General features: G+C 30.3%; 1 non-coding gene across 1 annotated transcript; it reads right to left on the reverse strand.

Annotated features, from left to right (window-relative positions):
* Nucleotides 1–1,106: 1,106 nt before the first annotated feature.
* On the reverse strand, nt 1,107–1,188 carry TRNAS-GCU (transfer RNA serine (anticodon GCU)). Its single transcript has one exon. It is a non-coding gene; the product is annotated as a tRNA-Ser (tRNA).
* Between the last annotated feature and the right edge of the window lie 20,109 nt (nt 1,189–21,297).

Raw genomic sequence — 21,297 nt, forward strand, 5'->3', positions numbered from 1 at the left:
TTATTCACCTTATTTAGACTTAGATACAGTTATACAAGTTTTTTAATCCATGTTAGAGCATTTACTGATCCAAAATAAAGATGATTCATGTTTTGATTAAGCTCCGAAGATTTACAAAAAGAGTTGTATTTATGGTTAGCAATTAAGAGTCTCCAACATAAATCTAATATCTTATAAAAAATATATAATTAAATGAATATAAAGAATCTAAGAAGTTAAGGTGTATAATGTAAGAAACAAAGTATTGAAATGAAGAAAAAGAAGTTACTAGAAAAAAAATCAGAATTTAAACTATAAAATGCATTTTTTTAAGAAAATGTAGATAAGAAAATACATTAATGAACTAAAATAATATTTTTATTTATACATTGAAAATGAACTTACCTAGAAATATTATATTTTAAAATCAAATTTATAATTGCTTATAGAGTAGGAGAACAATATAAATTTAAGGAAAGAAGGTTCAAAATGATATTATTGTTTTCTTAACATTTGGTTGGTTTCTATAAGTGTGATGTTAGGGAGCATATGAATTTATTTTTTAAATCAACCCCAATTTAAATTTATCACCATTTGATGGTCTATTATTGTTACTATTGTGATTATTTTTTCTTTGACTTTAGAAAATTACTTTTCTCCAATCATGAATATAAGAGATTTTGAAACTCACTCAAATTACAATGCAACAACCATATTTATAATGTACCATATCTATTAAAAATTATTAATACATAAGATTTATGCAAATTGTCATTTTACATATATTCAAATTTAATAACATTTGTATCCCACCATCAATATATTACTAAATATATCTTCCTCTAACATAACCATTGTATCTTATTAAAATGTAATTACTAATTATTTTAATTACTTCTTGATATAGGCATCTATATTATAAACTAAATTTTGTATTTATTCTTCGTGTCTCTTTCCTTTGAAATCAGCCGACTAATCTTTAGACAAAATGCATCAAAGACATTAAAAAATCCTACCCTGTTAATTCCGATTAGATAAAGCAGCAGCATCATCTAGCTTAATTTGAAAACAGAAAATCTCAAAAAGGTTGCAGACAAAATTTAGTGTCTATTTATAATTTAATCAAACGTCGCCTGAGAGATTCGAACTCTCGCGGGGAAACCCCATGTACTTAGCAGGCACACGCCTTAACCACTCGGCCAAAGCGACTTTTGTTTCTGTTTTGATGTAAGTAATTATACAATGCCTAAATAGAAATGTAATAAAAAGCGAGAAGCAGATCTACAGGCGATGTCTTAGGTTGTTGATGCCACCGTAAATAGCAGTACTGGTTGTATTTCTAATAACTTTAAATTTTAAACCCTTTCCATGATCATAAGTATTTTTTTTATTTTTTTTATTTTTTTTCCTTTTAACATTATATATTATATTTTGTTGAACTTCCGTAGTTGTTGGATCTTCTGGATTTTAGTTTAGTTGTTCTTAAGTTAGTTGTTATGTGGTTTTGTGAAGTTTTAGTTAGTTTTTTTGTTGGCTGTTGGTCACTACTGATAATGTGCTGGTTACCAGCTTTTGGTTTGTAAGGGTTGACCCCCTTGTTTTTTGTCGCTTTTTATTTCAAAAACATTATATCTTATTGACTAGATACTTTTGGTTTATTGTTAAGAAAACTTAGTGCTCGTATATGCCTAGGCGCATTTTGTATGAAAAAAGTCAATAAAAGTGATATATTGAATGGAAATAAAAATAGATATAATTAATACTAAGATTTTGCTAAAAAAATACTTCACAAATTTTATATCAGTTATTTTTAATTTTATAATATATTAATATTATAAAAAAATAATAATCTAAGTTTGTTTGTATTTATCAAATTATTTGAATCAAGAGTTTATATAAATCTATTGTACGCAGATATGCACGAATGATAGAAAATAAACTTCACCCTATTTGAACTTGAGGAAGATTTGAAATCATGGAGTTTTAGCAGTTCCAATAAATTAATATTTACCGCTAACCCTCTATAGTACAAACCAACATATATTATCTTTAAAATTTTAAAAAAAAATTAAAAATAATGATAATAAATTCACACAAATAATCTACTCCATGATTCATGATTTGATTTATGAAAACTTCTAGTTAAAAAGATTTTATAGAAAATGCAAAAGCAAAATTTCACATGCATTTAAATATACATCTTTTACACAAATTTATTTCTTTCAATATATATTATAATAAATTAAGAAAGAGGCTAAAAATATAATATATAAAAAAAGCTAAATAAAATCCTTCAAATAAGGAGGTAGATAATAGAAATTATGGTTTGAATTATAAATATATAAAATGAATAGTTGAATTGGAAATATAGAGGATAGATAGAAAGAAAGAAAGACAAGTTTCTAAACAAGGATAGAGTAAAAATAAGGAAAGTTATTTTAAAGTTATTTTAGAAACAACTCATTTCATATAAAATTTTCTTATTTTAATATCTTATCCAATACTTAAATTGTTAAAAACTATAAAGAGAATATTATATATTTTTCAAAAAACATGGTGAGGATTAATCTAAATTCCACAATTTGAGCAAATGTACATGGAAAGAGTCACCTTCACCAAAAAATATAATTATCCGGGAAAAGTCTTACAACTTTTTTGACACAAGATGCATTTCCGAGAGCAAATCTCTCACATAAAGCCTATCGGCTTAACTAATAGTCACAAGATTTTGTGCTTGTAACAATGAGTCAATAGGTGTTTACTTTAAGTAAAATAAAACTTAATTTTGTAATAAACTAAATAAATAATATTTATTTATTTAATTTATTATATATTAATAAATTGTCATTTAAAAAAATTAATCCCATAAAAAATCTATTATGAAAAACTAATAAGAAAAAACTATGAAAAAAATAACACGTATAAAGTGGAGCAAACAATATAACTGGAATAATTATAAAAACCAAAAACTAATTTAAGGGAAGTCTCAGTGCTTCACCTCTGTGAGCATCACCTAGGTCCAATGATTATTAAGTGTTCTATTTATTATCATGAGAGATGGATTTTTATAAATCACTACTCATTAAACATGAGTCAATGAGTTTGACTCAAAAACTACATAGTTAAACCCTGATAACAATATCACAATTTAACTTGTTGTCAAAAAATATCTCCTACTTATTGATTTAAAGTCTATTAGCTTAAATATATGAATAAAATTAAACACTAAACTAATTTAAAATCTACCAACTTAAATATATGAAGAAAAAAAATCATTTAAAAATAATCTCCGTAAAAATACTAATATGAGAAATATTAAAAAATAAAAAACTCTCACAAATATCAAATTGGCTAAACTAAAATTAATATTTAAATGAAAAACTATACTAATTTAAAAAATAAATTAAAACAGTTTAAAAACGAAAACTTCAATCATACGAATATTATAATCGCTAATCCTATTCGCTAAACTCAAAATCAATATTTAAAGTGAAAAACTAAAATAACTTTAAAAATAAATTAAAAACTAAAACTTTAAAAATAATTATAAAAACTTAAAACTTAACTAATTTAAATTTTATTGGCTTAAATATATGAATAAAATATTTATTTTTAAAAATCTCAAAAAAATAATATATAAAAGTATAGTAAACAAAAATAGGAACTCCTCCCATAAATATCCTATTGACTAAACTAAAAATTAATATGTAAACTAAAAAAAAAAATCTAATTTAAATAATTTAAAAATTAAAACTTCAATCAATTTTAAAAATCAAAATTAAATAAAAAGAAATAAAAACATGAGTTAAAAGTGGATATAACAACTAATTAATTTTTTTTTATGAATAGTCTCTTTCTATGAATAAAGTAATATACTTGTTAAATAGAAAAACTTAATTTTCTAAATAAATAGAAAAAAAAAATGAGTTAAAAGTATAGATATATTAATTTATAAATTAAATACAAGAGTTAAAAATGGAGATAAATAAATAAATAAGAAAAAAAACAAGAGTTAGTAGTGTAGATAATAGATAATTAAATTAAATAAATAGGGAAAAAAATAAGAGTTAAAGTTAGAGTGAGATAAAAGTGGTCAAAAAATAATTAACAGTAAGGGCTGATAGTTTTTTAGTCCAAGGCTGACAATTTGTTGGCCAAAAAGGTAATTTTATGGTAACAAAGTTTTCACATATAGCCTATCGGCTAAATAAAACTAACAGTTATATGCTTTTATGCTTGCAACAATAAGCCAATAGGTGCTCGATAATATTTTTTAAAAAAAATTAATATAATATTATGTGAACAAATTAGATTATTAATAATTTTCAATTTAAATAACATAATATTTACTAAAATATTTTAAATAGATTAATAAATATTATTTATTTAAATTTAATTTATCAAATATAAAAACAAAACAAAAATTAAAACTCCAAAAAATATATTATGAAAATTAATAAGAGAAATACAAAAACATAATATGAAAAATAATGATGTCTCTGACAAATATTTTATTATAAAAGTCATATATTCAAAAATGACAAACTATGCAAAAAAAAGTAGTTTATTTGCGAAAAGCAGATTCAAACCCTAACTATCGCAAACAAACAAATGTTCAAGTTCATGGAAAGTGCCCTAAAAAAATTTGGAGACCTGAAGCAAGAAGACTAAAGGTTGCCAGTAATGTGAAACTACACAATCGATATAATGTGTTAGCTCCAAAATCAGAAGCACAAAAATACCTAGCAAAAATGAGCAGTTTTGAAGCTCTGGTCCAACTTCATAATAGTTGAAATGCATCCTTTTCCATTAAGCAAATAAATAATGAAATGAAAAATAGAGGTAAATGGTAGCAAGTCACAAGTAAAAGAAACAAAAGATTAGGCCCTACAACACTCACTTCGGCTCCAAGTAGTTGTAAAGAAGTAGAAGATGAGCATTTGAAAAACCAGGAAGTCTTCTTTAGAAAGACCAGGTATACAAAATCAGAAGAAATCAAGGCAAAAAAGGACAATGGGTAATTGCAAACCTTTATTTACACAAATCATCGCTCAACCTACAAAGGTTTCAGTTGCTAACAGTATTGAACTTGGCAGTAAGAAACTGTTGTCCCCTCTACTCAAAAATCCAATAGATGGAATGATTAAGGCTGTAGTAGTGGCCCCCAAGCCATCTATTTATATTCCCCTACATATGAAGAACCAACTCATTGTAAACAAGCAAATTGTAGACAAAAATCCTCACCCTAGAGAAATAAACTATGTTGAATACAATGAAACAATCATAATTAGCAATGAATATAGTGAAGCAAAATGGAAGGAATCCTCTGATCTAGGAGTATATGTGATCTGGAGCGGTCTAGAAAGATACAAAGCTAAATTGGAAAAGAACCTGACAAAGATATATGGTGTGAAGGTAAGTAACACCACTCCTTTTGATAATCACTCTTGGTATTTTCAATATCAAGATCGTAGAACTAGGAATGAACAAGTAGAAATATCAAATTATTTTTATAAAGGGCACCCAATCAAATTTATAGCATGGCAACCTAATTTTAAATAGTAATCGGAAGTTACAGATAATAAAATGGATGGAATGTGAAAATATTCCTCCAGAACTAAATGACATTAACATTATAAAAATAATAGGGCAAGCTTTAGGAAATCTTATAGGTTTTGACGTTAACCATTATAAATCAAGTAAGATTAGATTCTTACTTTGGATGAAAGTAGAACAAAGTGAGTCTATATTGAAAAAAATCATTATGAATATATCAATATATAAATTAACCTTCACTAAATACAAATGAGAAATCAATGAAATAATTGGAGCAAATTTCATAAAGGAAAGCATAAAGAACAATCTGAAAGAAGCCTTAAGGAATAACAGGAAAAGGGAGAAGAAGGTAAAAGACAATAAGGAAAAAAGAAAATCAGTTGACAAAGAGAGTACAAACATTCAAGTCTTGAGGGAAAAAGAGGTAGAGCAAGAAGAACAGAGGGAAAATATAAGGATAATAGAACATCCAGAGATAAAAAGGAAGAAAAACATGGATTGTTAATTCATAATGGAAAAATACAAAAATTGTAAAGAGTGCAAGAAAGAAAAGGAAACCATAGAAGAAATATAGCTTAATATGAAAAAATTGAACATGCTTTCTCATGAGGTGTTGCTCCTCCAAAATGATCGGGAAGATCAATTTACTCTAGCATATTGTAATCATACAAAGCACAAAGGAAAGTTAGTCATAAGATTAGAATTAGATAAGAGCACATAAAGAGTATGTGAAATAGTGACAAAAGAATCAGAAGAGGAGATAGATATGGAACAGGGTGTAGTGGAAAGAAAGATGGAGTCAACAATAGACAAGAGCAAAACTGGGGGAACAGATAAACATATAATCTAAGTATAGAGTCTACTAGACAAGGAAGACACAATAACTAAAAAACAAGAACAAAGTCCTAGCATACCATCTACAGATTCAAATCAATGGAGTAATGTGACCATCAGGAAAAAATCAAAGAAAAAAGTTATAGGTTATGGCAAACACCCATCAATAGAATGTATATTTTTGATCTAGATAGGGAAGAGGAAATTAGGACAAAGGACAAAACTTCTATAGAGCCCCTGATACTAATGGAGATAGAAACTCTAATTAGAGAAGTAAAACAAAATAACAGTTAATCAAGAAAACAACAAGAAGATCAGGAAAATCAACAAAACTTAAGAATTGAGGGGGAAGGTAAGAATGTAGAAGAAGATGAAACTCCAATAAATGATCAAATGATTCGAGAAATTTTAATAGAGAGATAACAAGAAGCAGAAGAGTCAGAAGTCTCAGCAATGGTCAGACATCAATTAAATTTTTAAAATTTGGGAATATTTATTAATTAGGAAGGTCTGAAAATACCTAATTGTAGAAAACAAAAACTTAAAAGAGGATGGAAATCACTAAAAGAGCTTAGGGAGGCAGTAGAGAAAGCAAAAGAACAAGCTAAGATTAGTGAAATACTACAAGTTGGGAAGGGGAAGATCCTTCCCAAGGACCAATGCGAATAACAACATGGAATGTTAGGGGCCTAAATGCCCCTAGCAAGAAATGCTTGCTTAAGCATAACCTCAAATTATTTGAAATTAAAAAAATTATTAATTCAAGAAAAAAATTAAATAAAAAAGAAGGAACAAAGTTAGGATAGAAATTAGGACTATGAAAAACTGAATTTAAAGAATCGAATGGAGCTTCACGTGGATTAGGAATATTATGGAAAAATCATAAGATCAATCTAAAAATAATAGCTACTAATCCTAATTGGATGGGATGTAGAGTTTCAAATCTTAAAAATAATCTTCAGATCATAGTGGTAAATGTTTATGAGCCTACACAAACAACAGATAAATTAGTAGTATGGAATGAGATCATCACCTTTTTAATTAATCAGCAGAATGAGAACTTTATCATTGGATGAGATTTCGACACAATGTTAAAAAGGGAAGAATTAATTATTTACATATTTTGGTATTAAAAATATATTAATATTAAGCTCTGTTCTGCAAATATGATGAACATTTTGAAGAACCCAAAAAAAGTAGGAAATACGACCGCTCCAATATGCAGGCCTCCCGCAAACCACAGACTGATTCAACATCAGACATAGGGGGAAGCACACTACAAGTTAAAAACCAATTCAAAACACTTTCCACAGTCCAAGAAGAATAACAATCTTACAAAAAACTAGAAATATCGACAAGCTTTGAAACCCTAATCAAGCTTCATGTAGAACAAAATGTCATAATTCACAAAAAATAGAATAGTAGCAATGAAAATTGATGGAAGATCATCCAAAATAGAAAGAAGTGCAAGAAAGATGGTAAAAAGTAGATTTCAAAATCATATAACAGGAATGAAGGTCAGGATCAACGGTTGAAGAATCAAGAGGTTTTTTTTCAAAAAAACCAAATATACCAACAAAGTAAATGAAAAGCCTATGTCAATGCAAAGAAGATACAAAAAGAAAACTAATCAACCCACCTAGATCTTTGAACCCAATAATATACCTCTAGGTTCTTTACCATCTCAGCCATGGATCTCAATAGATAGGCATGAAACATATGCAACTATACTAAAAAATCATATAGGAAAATAAACTCAAAAAGGAACAAAGACACCCTCATCATTAGTATATATTCCTCCACATCGGAAGAGGTAGAAGGTATTAAACAATCAAAGCAAAGGCTCAAAATCTAACCAAAGTAGACAACATCAACACTATAATCATAAGAAACAAATACAGTGAAGAAAAATGGCATGAGTGCTATGAAAAAGGCATTCATGCATATTGGAATGGACCATCAAAATACAAAAACAAACTGGAGCAAAATCTGGCAAAAATCTGTGGTGCAAAGGTAAGTAACATAACTCCTCATGCAAATCAATATTGGTTTTTGCAATGTTAGGATACTAATTTTAGAAAAGAACTATTAGAATTATCAAATTGTTTTTACAAAGGGCATCATATAAATCGCTCAACATGGCAGCCCAATTTCAATGAAAATTATAATAAACAAAAGTAGACAATTAAATGGATAGAATGTACAAACATACCAGAAGAATCAAATGACATCCACATAATAAGAAGAATTGGACATTCATTAGGAACTCTTATAAAATTTGAAGTTAATAAATCTAAAACCAGTAGGATAAGATTCTTAGTTAAAACAAAACAAAGTGAATCAATATATAGGAAGATTATAACAAACAGATCAATATGCAAATTAATCTTTACTGAATAGACAGGAGAAATAAATGAAATCATAGGAACAGATTTGAATAGCATAAACATCAAGAATAACCTAAAGAAAATACTAAGGGCAAGCGAGACAAGGGAAGGAAAAATAGAAGGAAACAAGGAGAAAAGAACATCAAGAAAAAAAAAAAGAGAAATCAAGATGAGGAGAAAATAGAGAGAGGTCAAGAAGTTCAAAAGGAAAAGACAGGGAGAGAAGAAGAGGCAGAATATAAATAGATATCAAATACAGATTATCAACACTCTTTAGGAAAATATAGAAATTGCAAAGACTGCAGAATAGAGAAGGATACAATACAAGAGATAGAGATCAATGTTAAAAAATTAAATATGCTTTCCCATGAAACACTACTCCTATAAAATGATCTAGAAGACCAATATATCAATTCAGAAGCCAACCACATAGAACATAAAGGTAAGGCTATTTTGAAAACAAATTCAGAGAAGGAAAAAGAAAAAAGAGCTAATACAGAAAGCAAAACATTCGAAGAAGAGACAAAAATGAAACAAGAAGGAAAAAATTGCAAAAATTAGTTAGAAACAGAGATATATAAAGGAATGGAATCAAAGGAAGATGTGAATCAAGAACAAAATCAAACTTTGGAGAAGAATAATTAGAGCCCTAATATCTTGCTAGTAGAATCAGCGCAATGGAGCAATGTTACCATTAGGGAAAAAGCAAAAAGAAGAGCTACAAATTTTGGCAGACACCGAGCAATGGAAAGGACATGTTTGATTAGGGAAAAGAAGAAAAAAGAAGGGTTGAAACTAGAGGAGAGATAGAGATACTGACACTAGTAGATATTGGAAAAATATCCTTAGAAAAAGAGTAGAATAGCAAACAAGGAAGCATGCAAGGAGAAGAACAGGAAAATCAGATAAAACAATGCTCAATATGGGAAGATTTTGGAACTTTGGTGGAAAGCTATAATTGGGAAGAAGGAACTGAGAAAGAAAGAATGGAGGAAGAAGGTAAAAATCTAGAAGCAGAAGATTATCAAATGAAAAACCAACTAATTAAAGAATTTTTAGCAGAGGATGACCAGGAAATAGAAGAATTAGAAATTACAGAAAGAATAGACAATCAACTAAATTTGGAAAAATTGGGTATATCCATAAATTAGGAAGGGTTAAAGACACCCAACTGTGGAAAGCAAAACTATAAATGAGGACGAAAATCATTAAAAGAACTCACGAAGGCAGTAGGACAAGCAAAGGAACAAACTAAGATTATAGAAATTCTACAAGGCGGGAAGGGGAAGAACCTTCCCAAGGAGCAATGAGAATCACTACATGGAATGCTAGGGGCTTAAATGCCCCTAGTAAGAAATTCTTATTAAAGTGTAATCTAACATTATTTGACATAAAAATTGTATTAATTCAAGAAACAAAATTAGGCAAAGAAGAAGGCTTAAAGTTAGGATAGAAACTAGGAGCCTAGAAATCAAAATTTAAGTCATCACAAGGAGCCTCAAGAGGACTGGGCATAATATGGAATACCAAAAGTTTAATCTAGAATGTGTAACCTCTCATCCTAATTGGATGGGAAGCAAAGTTTCTAGCACAAAAACTAATCTCTAGATGATAGTTATAAATGTCTATGGGCCCACACAAATAGCAAACAAAATAGTAGTATGGAATGAGATTAACTTATTTCTTAATACACTACAGAATGAGAACATTATTATGGAAGGAGATTTTAATGCAATATTAAAAAGAGATGAAAAATACGGTGGGATCCTGACAACATCTAGAGCCATAGAAGATTTCAGAGAATGGATAGAAATAAACTCACTCATAGATATTCCAACAAAAAATAGAGTATACACATGGAATAATAGAAGGAAAGACTTCAATTACATAGCAGAAAGATTGGAAAGATTCTTCTTTAAGGGAGAGTTAAGTAATATGGATAAAGAAATCAATGCAGAAATCCTACTAATGGTAGGATCAGATCACTTCCCAGTTAAAATGGAAGTTAAAGAATGGGCTAAGCCTAGTAGAAATCCATTTAAATGTGAAAAATATGGTTTATGGACAACAACTTTATGAATAATATTTAAAATGGTGGCAAGAAGAACAAGTCTAGGGCTCAAAAATGTTTTTTCTTTATATCCAAACTGAAAAATCATAAAAGAAAAGATCCTAAAATGGAATAAAAACACAATTCAAAAACATATTTAAAGAAACATTAGACATAGAAGAGAAACTGGAAAAATTAAACAAAGAAATTATCATAAAAGGAATGAATAATGAAACTTACCAATTAGAAAAAGAATATCTACTAAAAGAAGAAGAAATCTTAGCTAAAGAAGAGGTATACTGGAAGCAAAAATCTAGGAAGAGATGGTTGGCAGAAGGAGATCGTAATACGAAATTTTTTCATAATAGCACATTACACCATAGAGCCCATAAAAATATAATAAAAAATTAAAATAAAAAAGTGAATCAATAGATAATTTGGATAAAATAGCAAATATCTTTGTGCGGTACTTCAAAGATATTCTTAATAATTACGATACTTCTAATAGAATAGAACAAGAAGAAATGTTGAAAACAATACCTAAGGTGATTTCATCCGATGATAATAAAGCCCTCAATAAACCATTTACATTGCAAGAAATCAAAATGGCTCCCTTTAATATTAATCCAGACAAATCACCAGGACCTGATGGATTCCAACCATTTTTCTTCCAAAAATGTTGGGAAAGAATAGGTGTACAATTGTGGAAAGCATTGGAAGCATCTAGGAATAGAGGAACTCTTTTAACATAAATCAATCACACCTTCTTAACTCTTATACCCAAGAAAAATAGGACTGAAGAACTAGGAGACTTCAGACCTATTGCACTATGCAACACTATCTATAAAATTCTCTCAAAAGATTTAGCTAACCATCTCAAAAAACTTCTCCCTAAATTAAATCAGAAGAACAAATAGGATTTGTACCTGGGAGATCCATCCTAGATGGAATTTCTATCATTCAATAAATAATTCATTTAGCAAACAAAAATAATGAAGCATGCATGTTATTAAAATTAGATATACAAAAAGCTTATGATAAAGTAGACTGGAGATTCCTATGTAAAACACTTGAAGCTTTCAAATTCTCAAAACAATGGATAACATCATTTTTTAGTGCATATCTACTCCAAAAATCTCACTCCTTATCAATGGAACCCGAGAAGGATTCTTTAGTATATCTAGGGGGCTCCAACAAGGAGACTCGATATCCCCCTTTCTTTTCATCATTATGGAAAAATCATTTGGAAGAGCAATTAAAACAACGCAACTTCAAAATAAAATTAAAGGTGTAAAAATCACCAAAAATGTGGAAAACATGACACATGTAATGCCCCACCAAGGGATCCAAAGAATTAACCTAGAATTTCACTAAGTTTAGTAGCATTTTTTTTTTTTCCATAGAAGTAAACATCACATATAACTTATGCACATTAACAGAAGCAATAGCAATGTCCATCTGAAAGTATAAATAACAGATTACATTCTTTAAGATACCTTAACGTTGAATTACATACATGAATCTATCTAGTACAACATCCTCATGAAATAATAATGATAAGTCCAATGTTTATACATTACATTTCAAATACTCAATCATCCACTGTACATGTCACAGGGTATGACAAGCTCAAAAATATCCATACATAGAATAAGGTACATCATCCTATTCTAATTCATGATACATCAAAGTAGAGATAATCACATGATACAACATCATAGAGAACATATACATCCATCATAAAGATCAACATAATAAACTAAGTGTGCGGTTCCTCCCAACCGTCAATAGCATCATTAGACCATCGTGGATCCTAGCAATCCCTCCGTGTGTAACATTCCAAATCACTGAAGAGATCATCGGTATTACATAGTAGGAATGTCACTCCTAATCAATACAACATCATATGTAGAAAGTAATCCAACATGCAAATAAAAGCATAAGATAACATCATCTAACATATGCTAATCATCAATGAAAAAGGATACATATCCACCATCATGAAGGACGCAACAGCCACGATGTCTCAATGAATCTCAAAATGATAAGAGTGGAAAATACACTACCACCCGATCGCGTGGTACCTAAGTGGTCCACTCCCACCATGCTGAGGAGATAATCTCAAGTCCCAAACAAGCTATCAAAATCTCATAGCACAAATCTCTATAAGTCCAGGAATCCTAAAAGCATACTAACTCAAAGGTTCCAAACACAAAATCTGACATCTATTCCCAGAGGCACACAATGACATGTAGGAACCTACTATGCAAGCGAGAAAGTGTCATCACAATTATCACATACAAGTTACCCTGGCAGTTAGCTAAACTCCACGGGTCCATACTGATTTCATGCGGCCACTAGTATCCTCTCATACTGATGAGGCATACTATGGAATGCAAGGTCACAACCATGCGTCTCACTACTCCCATCCTAGCCTGTACAAGCGCTCAAGGCATGGGCGAGAACAAAACACTTATCTTTTTAAGTTCATTCAGTTAGTATTAGGTGTGAATGTTATCACTTATTAATCCAACTTACAATGAGTTACCCTGGCAGCCTCTTAGGGCCCCGGCCCCCATTGCAAGCCACTTCCCGTCACTACATGCAAATATCCTACCCTAATGCTCATGGACTCATAAATCTCAAAATCACAAAAGATAATCCATAAAATCATCAAATATGCATAAAAGCATCAAATCTCCATGAGCTAACATCCATAGAAAATCATGAACACAACAGCTCTCTATTGGCAACTGAAGTATCATTGATAATCAAAGTATCCAATGGTTCTCAATAACCAAAATATCAATCATACTGATCGAAGACTCCAAAATGGTTGAGTCAAACATGTCACATCATGACATCATCAAGAATAAATCCACATAACAGTCCCATCATGGTGACTAGAAAAAATAACCAAGGATAACTGATCGATGACCAAAAATAATGGTTAAGTCAAGTGTCTCATACATAAGAATCTCAACTATAACAATCAGTAATCACAACCAATACATAGAGCATTCCTTCACATAACCATGGTTGGGTTTATAAAGATCGAAATTAAAACATCATCATGTCACTACAATCACATAACCCCCAAGCCTCTGGTAGATGTCCTATACTGGTCAACACTAGTCAACCCAAAACCCAAAACAATAGCATAAAGAATACACAATGCAAACACATGTTTTGGTTTTACAACTTGAGTTTAAATGTAGAGATCTCAGTTTATGTTTCCAAATCTGAAGAATGAATGGAGGAACACATTTATTGTTTTGAATGAAAGTTTTCCTTATTAGAATTTTAAAAAACCATTTTCCAATTAATAACATTTGTTTGATACATCCCCTACCCAACTATCAATTCCTTATTTAATAATTTAAAACATTTAAATTATTAAACAATTGAAAATTATTAAAGAGTCACCTTATGAAAATAAACCATCAATATAAGCCATTGATCAAATAATAACTTAAATTATAAACAACACATTTACATATTACATATATACATACATACATACATACATACATACATACATACATACATACATACATACATACATACATATATATATATATATAGGTATTACGTTTTTATTAAATCGAATTGACAATTTCGATCTACATCATATTAGAAATCGAATTGTATGTAAACGTTTTAACATAAACGTTATTGTTATTTATTTATTTTTGCATATTAACATCAATTAAAAAAAACCCCCCCAAACTCATGTTGCGGTACACAGTACTTGCGATCGCAGGCACTACGCCGACAACAGATACGTAGTACCCCTGTTGCCGCAGACCTCCGACAGCAGGCCTCTGCCTTCCGCCGATGCAGGGTACGAAACGTGTCCACGGCATATTATATATAAACTTTATTCCATGCGATATAAATTGCAATGCGAATTGATAAATTTCCACTACAATTTTATTAATTGCTCAATTCGGTGCATTATATATACATAGGTATATATGTATATATATATCAATGTATATATATATATATATATATATATATATATCAATGTATATGTATATATGTATATATGTATATGTATATATGTATATATGTATATATATATATATGTATATATATATATATATGTATATATATATATATGTATATATATATATGTATATATATATATGTATATATATATATATATGTATATATATATATATATATATATGTATATATATATATATATATGTATATATATATATGTATATATATATATATATATATATATATATATATGTGTGTGTGTGTATATATATATATAAATATATATGTATGTATGTATATATATATATTCAAATTTTATAATAGATTCTTAATAAATGTATACATATGCATATATATATATAAATATATATTTATATATATGTATATGTATGCAGATCTAAATAAATAACCATGTATGTTTTTCACAAAGATTATATCTACAATTAAGAATAAGATATTTGCAATATAGAATGCATATAAAGTTCTCCAATTAAATTAATCTACCCACATTGAGAATGCATATAAATATGAAACTTCTCAGAAAACATATGGAAGACACGAAGAAGAAAGGGAATGCATGATGCGAAAATAGCATAAGTAAAATCACAAGAATCTACCTAGATTCTGATGCTAAATCACTCTTCCTCAGAAAATCCGCAGAGCAAGCTTCTCCCTTCTTCAAAATTCTCGAGTCCTCCAATGCTCCAATTGCACTCCAAACGCTATGCTATGCTTCTATGAATGCCTGAATATAAAGAGCTTTCAAGAAACATCTAGAATGCTTCTAGAAATAGCTAGAAGGTGTCACCAACTAAGCATGGGTCTTTTCCAACCTTCAAGATAAGCCATAGGGTTGTAGACACCATGTGCTTAATTGATGCACTAACCCCCGTGTTGTTGACACATGAGAAATAGAAAAGTGCGTCAATTCACTTTTTAATATAATTTCCATTTAAATATTTATAAATTTCATTTTAACTTTTATAACTTTTATTATTATTATTTATTTATTACTTTATTATTATTTTATTATTATTATTATTAATTTTAATTTTCTAATTTTCTTTTATTTAATTCTTTTCTCCTCAATAATTCACATTTAATTAATTACAATCAAAATATCAAATAACATGATATTTTATATTAATTTTCTCAAATAATTAATTTATTAATTAAATCCATTTATTAAGACTTAATTAATAAACAATTCGCCATAGACCTCCAAGATAAAATATGAAAACCCATCATAGAGCAAATCACTCAAAATCAGTCTAAAGGGTTAAAAATCACGAATCATGTCATCCGACACACTCGGTGGGTAAAATAACTAGATACTTGTCCTACCTCACTAGGACAATTGGTTTAAAGGTTTGGGATTTGGACTTGAGAATTTATCTCCCTTCTCTTATCATTGAGATAGTATAATAGGGTACGCTCATCTTGGCAATTTAGGGAAGTCGATACCCGGTACCTGCAACCTGCAGAAAAACTATGCATGTACATACAATATATATAATGCTAAGCTAAATAGACAATGGCAGGAAGTGGTGCATCGTGTAGATCCCGACAAAGAAGGTGACTACAACTCCCTTCCTTAACCACATCAGAAACACCACACAATAAGAAAAAATGCACACCATACACATGCAATTATGGGGTAAGTATCCATGATAAAACACATAAGATAATAAACCATCCATCTAATCATCAATAATAACTGAAAACAGTATAATGATCATCATGTATGCATGAAATGTAAAATCTAAATGATCTCATCATATAACCACTGAATCCATAACATAATGTCTGATAGTGTCAAAACAATACCACTAATCCATCAACATAAAACTAGTCTATCACAGTCTGATAATAATAACAATGTCCAGAAAAGATGTGAACGAGGGTAGGCACTACAACACACCAAAAATTCATTGATGATACAATATTAGTTGAATCAAGTACTAAGAAAGAGACAGACCACTTGAAAACAATTCTAAACAATTACACGAAAGCCTCAGATCAAAAAATCAACGCAGAAAAATCCGAAATCTTTTTCTTAAACACAACAACAGATAGAGAAGCATATATATGCAATAAACTAGGATTCAAAAAGGGCACCTTTCCATTTAAATATCTAAGAATATACTTGGAAAAAGGTAATAAAAATAACCAAGGATGGGAACAAACTTTGGAAAAATAGACAACCAGATAGAAGCTTGGAAAGGGAAATGGCTGACCAAGGCCGGGAGAGCAACAAAAATCAAAGTCATGCTATCGACTATACCTACTTATCAACTCTCATGTTTACAACTACCTAAGAACATAAATCAATAAATTGAAAAGAAATTAAGAGATTTCTTTTGGAATGGCCTAGAAGACAAAAAGAAGGTAGCATTAATTAGATGGGAAAAATATGTAGGCCTAAAGAAGTAGGAGGACTAGAAATTAAAAACCTAGATTGGCAGAATGAAGCTCTAGGAGCAAAACATGTATGGAGATTATATCAAGAAAGAGACAGCAAATGGGCTAGAATTCTATATAATAAATATCTTAATGCATTTGATAGCACTTCACTATTTAGAACTAGGAACCCTCCCAGAGGTTCAACGGCATGGAATTTCTTGATGAAGTGTCATCCCCTCATAACCAAATATATGACATGGGATATCAGGAAAGGTGATAAAGTGTTATTCTAGGAAGAATCTTGGAATGGGTATCCCTCCCTTGACCACTCTGATGTAACCCATAATGCTAAAATACACTTACAAAAAACTAGGGTACTAAAGTTGAAGATTATATCGAAGTGATCCAATCCAATGAAGAAATTTCTTGGGAATGGAAACCCTTAGTTAACTATGGTCTCAATTAGGAAAATCAGGAAATCCTAGAAAATATACTTAAAGATCATCCAATCAAAGTTAACAATAGGGAGGATAGAATTATTTGGGTAGAATCTAAAGACAAAAGCTATAAAGTGAAAGAAGGATATAAAAATATTATCAATTCACAAAAATGGGAAGCAATAAACATCTCGATGAACCTCTGTTGGGATCCACCAGGGCTTTCCAAAGCAGGCATCTTCCTATGGGAAACCATCTAAAAAAGAATCCTAACAGCGAACAGAATTAGAAAAATGGGATTTGGAGGTCCACCAAGATGTACTCTTTATAAAGAAGAATCAAAAACAATAGAGCATCTTCTATACCAATACAAATTTGTGAAGGAATGTTGGATATGGCTCAAATCAAAACTAAATTGGACTGCCCCTCTACCAGAAACATGGCAAGATCCCTTGATAGGATGGCCAAAAAAAGAAAATAATAAAGTTTATAGAAAACTTTTGAGCATTACTCTAGTAATTCTAGTTTGGGAGATATGGAAAGAAAGAAATAGGTGAATCTTTTAGAATGAAGAACTAAACACACTATCTCTCTGTAACAAAATTGAGGCTAACATTGTGGAGTTCATAAATTGCAATCTAAGGAAAATTTTGAAATAAGAAGGATCATTCATAGAGCAGGATGCTGAAATTAAAAAACATCGAAAACATCTAATCAATCCACCCCTCACATATAAGAGGGATAATAGCGCAACCAAAACAGAATGCAAATGGGAACCACCACTGAAAGGTTGGAAGAAACTAAATTTCAATGGGGCCTCTAGAGGAAATCCTAGAAAGGTAGGAATAAGGTGCATAGTCAGGGAAGAATCCAGAAACTGGCTAGCAAAAAGAGCAAAGCCTCTAGGAGTAGCTTCTAATAACATGGCAGAACTAGAAGCAGTAGAAGAAGGACTAAAAATTTGTATCAATCTAAGAATCAAGAAAATTATTATCAAAGGAGACTCACAAATAGTCCTAAATGCACTTCAGAAAGGGAAAACTCCAAATTGGATATTAAATTCCCAATTAAAAGAAACTTTAAAACTGTTGGAAGGATTTGAAGAAATTAGATTTTCTCATATATTTAGAGAAGGCAATACTGAAGCAGACAGTTTAGCAAACAAAGGTACAGATGGAGAAAACATATCAACATTTAATCAAAGTTAGTTAAAGATAATTATACTAAGTTTATATCCCCTATTGTCATCCCCTTCGACACTTGGATTCATGATTTTCCTTATTGACACAAACCTTAGCTTACGTATCTCTGTAAACTTAAAATCTGCTCCTCAGGGATATCATGACTAAAAGAATTTCTTTAATTATGATCTTGAGAGGAGGATAATGATTCAAATGCATGAAGATGACATCACCACCCATCATTCTAGATCCTTCCCTTTTGTTATTATTTTAATTAAGGTCAATTTTATGTTTTCTCATATTCACCCCACCTCATCTAAACTCGGTTCTATGTTACCCCCCCCCCCCCACAATGGATACCAATATCTACTTGTATCATGCCTATGAAAACAAAACCATGGCCTTATGTGGTTCAATTAAACCTGAAAGATGGAATCGGCTATTTCGACCCATAGATGACATGAGTAGAGTTGCAGTTAGTAGGGTTTAAATGGGGAAGGGGTTTTTAACTATAACTACTTGTGGTGCACTAACAGTGACATCCATGGGTCATGGATCGAATGCTTAGCTAGGGCTGGAGTAGAAAAATGGTACATTATTAGACTGAGTTATAATCTTTTTGACCCAAGCTGGCTAATAGGTTTAGAGGAAGTGGTTTTTAACATTGACAAAAAACTTAAAATTTGGCTTCCTGAAGTTTACATGGAGTATCAAATAAGTAGCCCTAAACTCGCTAAAGGCCCTAAGCACCCCTGCTTGGTAATCAGGGATAACATTCTCTTCTTCCGAGAATGGCTGAGGATGGAGGCTAGTGTACAATTCTTGTTGCGATGGAGAGGCATCAAAGAGGACCCAACAAGAGAGTGACTCAAGAATTATCTACAGGCTTTTGATGTGTATATTCACTCGGATGTGGATTTCTCTGACCTAGAAGCTGTTGAGTTTTGCCTCTCCAACTATGAAAAATCAAGAAAAATGAGGAACACCTACGAATTCCCACCTGGCTCTAGGGCTAAAAATATCTAGGAAGCCTCGGAGATCATTATGGTCTTCAAGAAGCAGAATCAAGAAGTATAGTCAGGATCTTGGGATAACCTCTCATTTTTGCTCTGCTCTGGTTTTTCTCCCAACCCCTTTATAGTAATGAGTTGGTATCTCTATTTTTATGTTTAAGGTTTTTTAGGTATGGTACTACTGCATTTTCCCTAGGTAGCTAATAGAATCTATAAAGTTAAGGATTATAGTAGGTGTTGACTTGTTGCATTTCACTAAGGTAGCCAATAGATTATATATAGTCTAAGGCCCTCTCAGTACTTGAAAAAGTATGGTAAGCTTTATTATGTAAATTCTATTCATATTAATATAAATTCCTTATCTTAGATAACCTCATTTCAAAACTCAATAGGCCTAGGATAGGTTCTCTATTGGAATTGTCTTTTTTGCCTATATTTGGTCTTTAAATCTGTATTATTAAAAGATCAAATCATGCCCTTTCTTTATCTATAGTCTATAAGATCAATTTTGTCTCAACACATTGGTAATTCAAACACTAAGAATCCTAAAACTATAGTTTACAAGGATGAATTCGGTACTGACATTATCATCTTTTACCCCATAATAGAGAATCATTTTGTAATGTTCAGAGGTTACAGTAGCTTTTATGGAATCTCTATAAACATCCTATCAAAATAGCTATTAGCAATAAAATCATAAATAAGAATAATACTCTAAACCAATAAAGAACATAATAGACACATTAACTTCAATATAAACCATCAATAGAATAAAACTAAAAATTTTGCGAGAGGATTCTAATCACTTAGTTATGTATTGCTCTAGCACACTAAAGTCAGGATCTTCTCTGAGAATTTGGAAGCATCTTTCCCTTTAAAATATTAGTCTAATTTGGTCTATGCTTATTCTTTTATTTGACTAATGTTTAACCATGTTTGGTCGTTAGCCTTTGTTGTTGTTATTTCCCTTTTTAACAGGTTTCTTTCTCCTCTCCAGAGGAAGCATTTTTTCGGGTGCTCATGGATTATTTCCTCAAGTATTACTCACTGCATATCTTTTATCCAAAACATAATAAGGATACTTTGATCTTTTATTTCACTAGGGTATGCCCCTTTTATTACATGTATAATAAAGGACATTAGTCCTAGGCTAGACTGGAGGTTTTCTTACTCTGTTCTTTCCTACCAGTGCCCATTAGAATGAAGAATCTTTTAATCTTTTATTATTATTATCTAATATAACATAAGGCTCCATTCGTTTACCAATCATATATATATTAAAAAGGGAAGAAAATATGGGGGTATCCAAAAAATTCCACGAGCAATAGTGGACTTCAGAGAATGGGCAGAGAATAACTCACTCATAGATATTCCAACCAATAATGGAATATAAACATGGAATAATAGAAGAAAAGACTTCACCTATATAACAGAAAGGTTGAACAT

The sequence above is a fragment of the Cupressus sempervirens genome, chromosome 6 (genome assembly GCF_028749045.1).
Source record: "Cupressus sempervirens isolate cs-2001-9-10 chromosome 6, ASM2874904v1, whole genome shotgun sequence".
In the NCBI taxonomy this organism is placed as follows: Eukaryota; Viridiplantae; Streptophyta; class Pinopsida; order Cupressales; family Cupressaceae; genus Cupressus; species Cupressus sempervirens.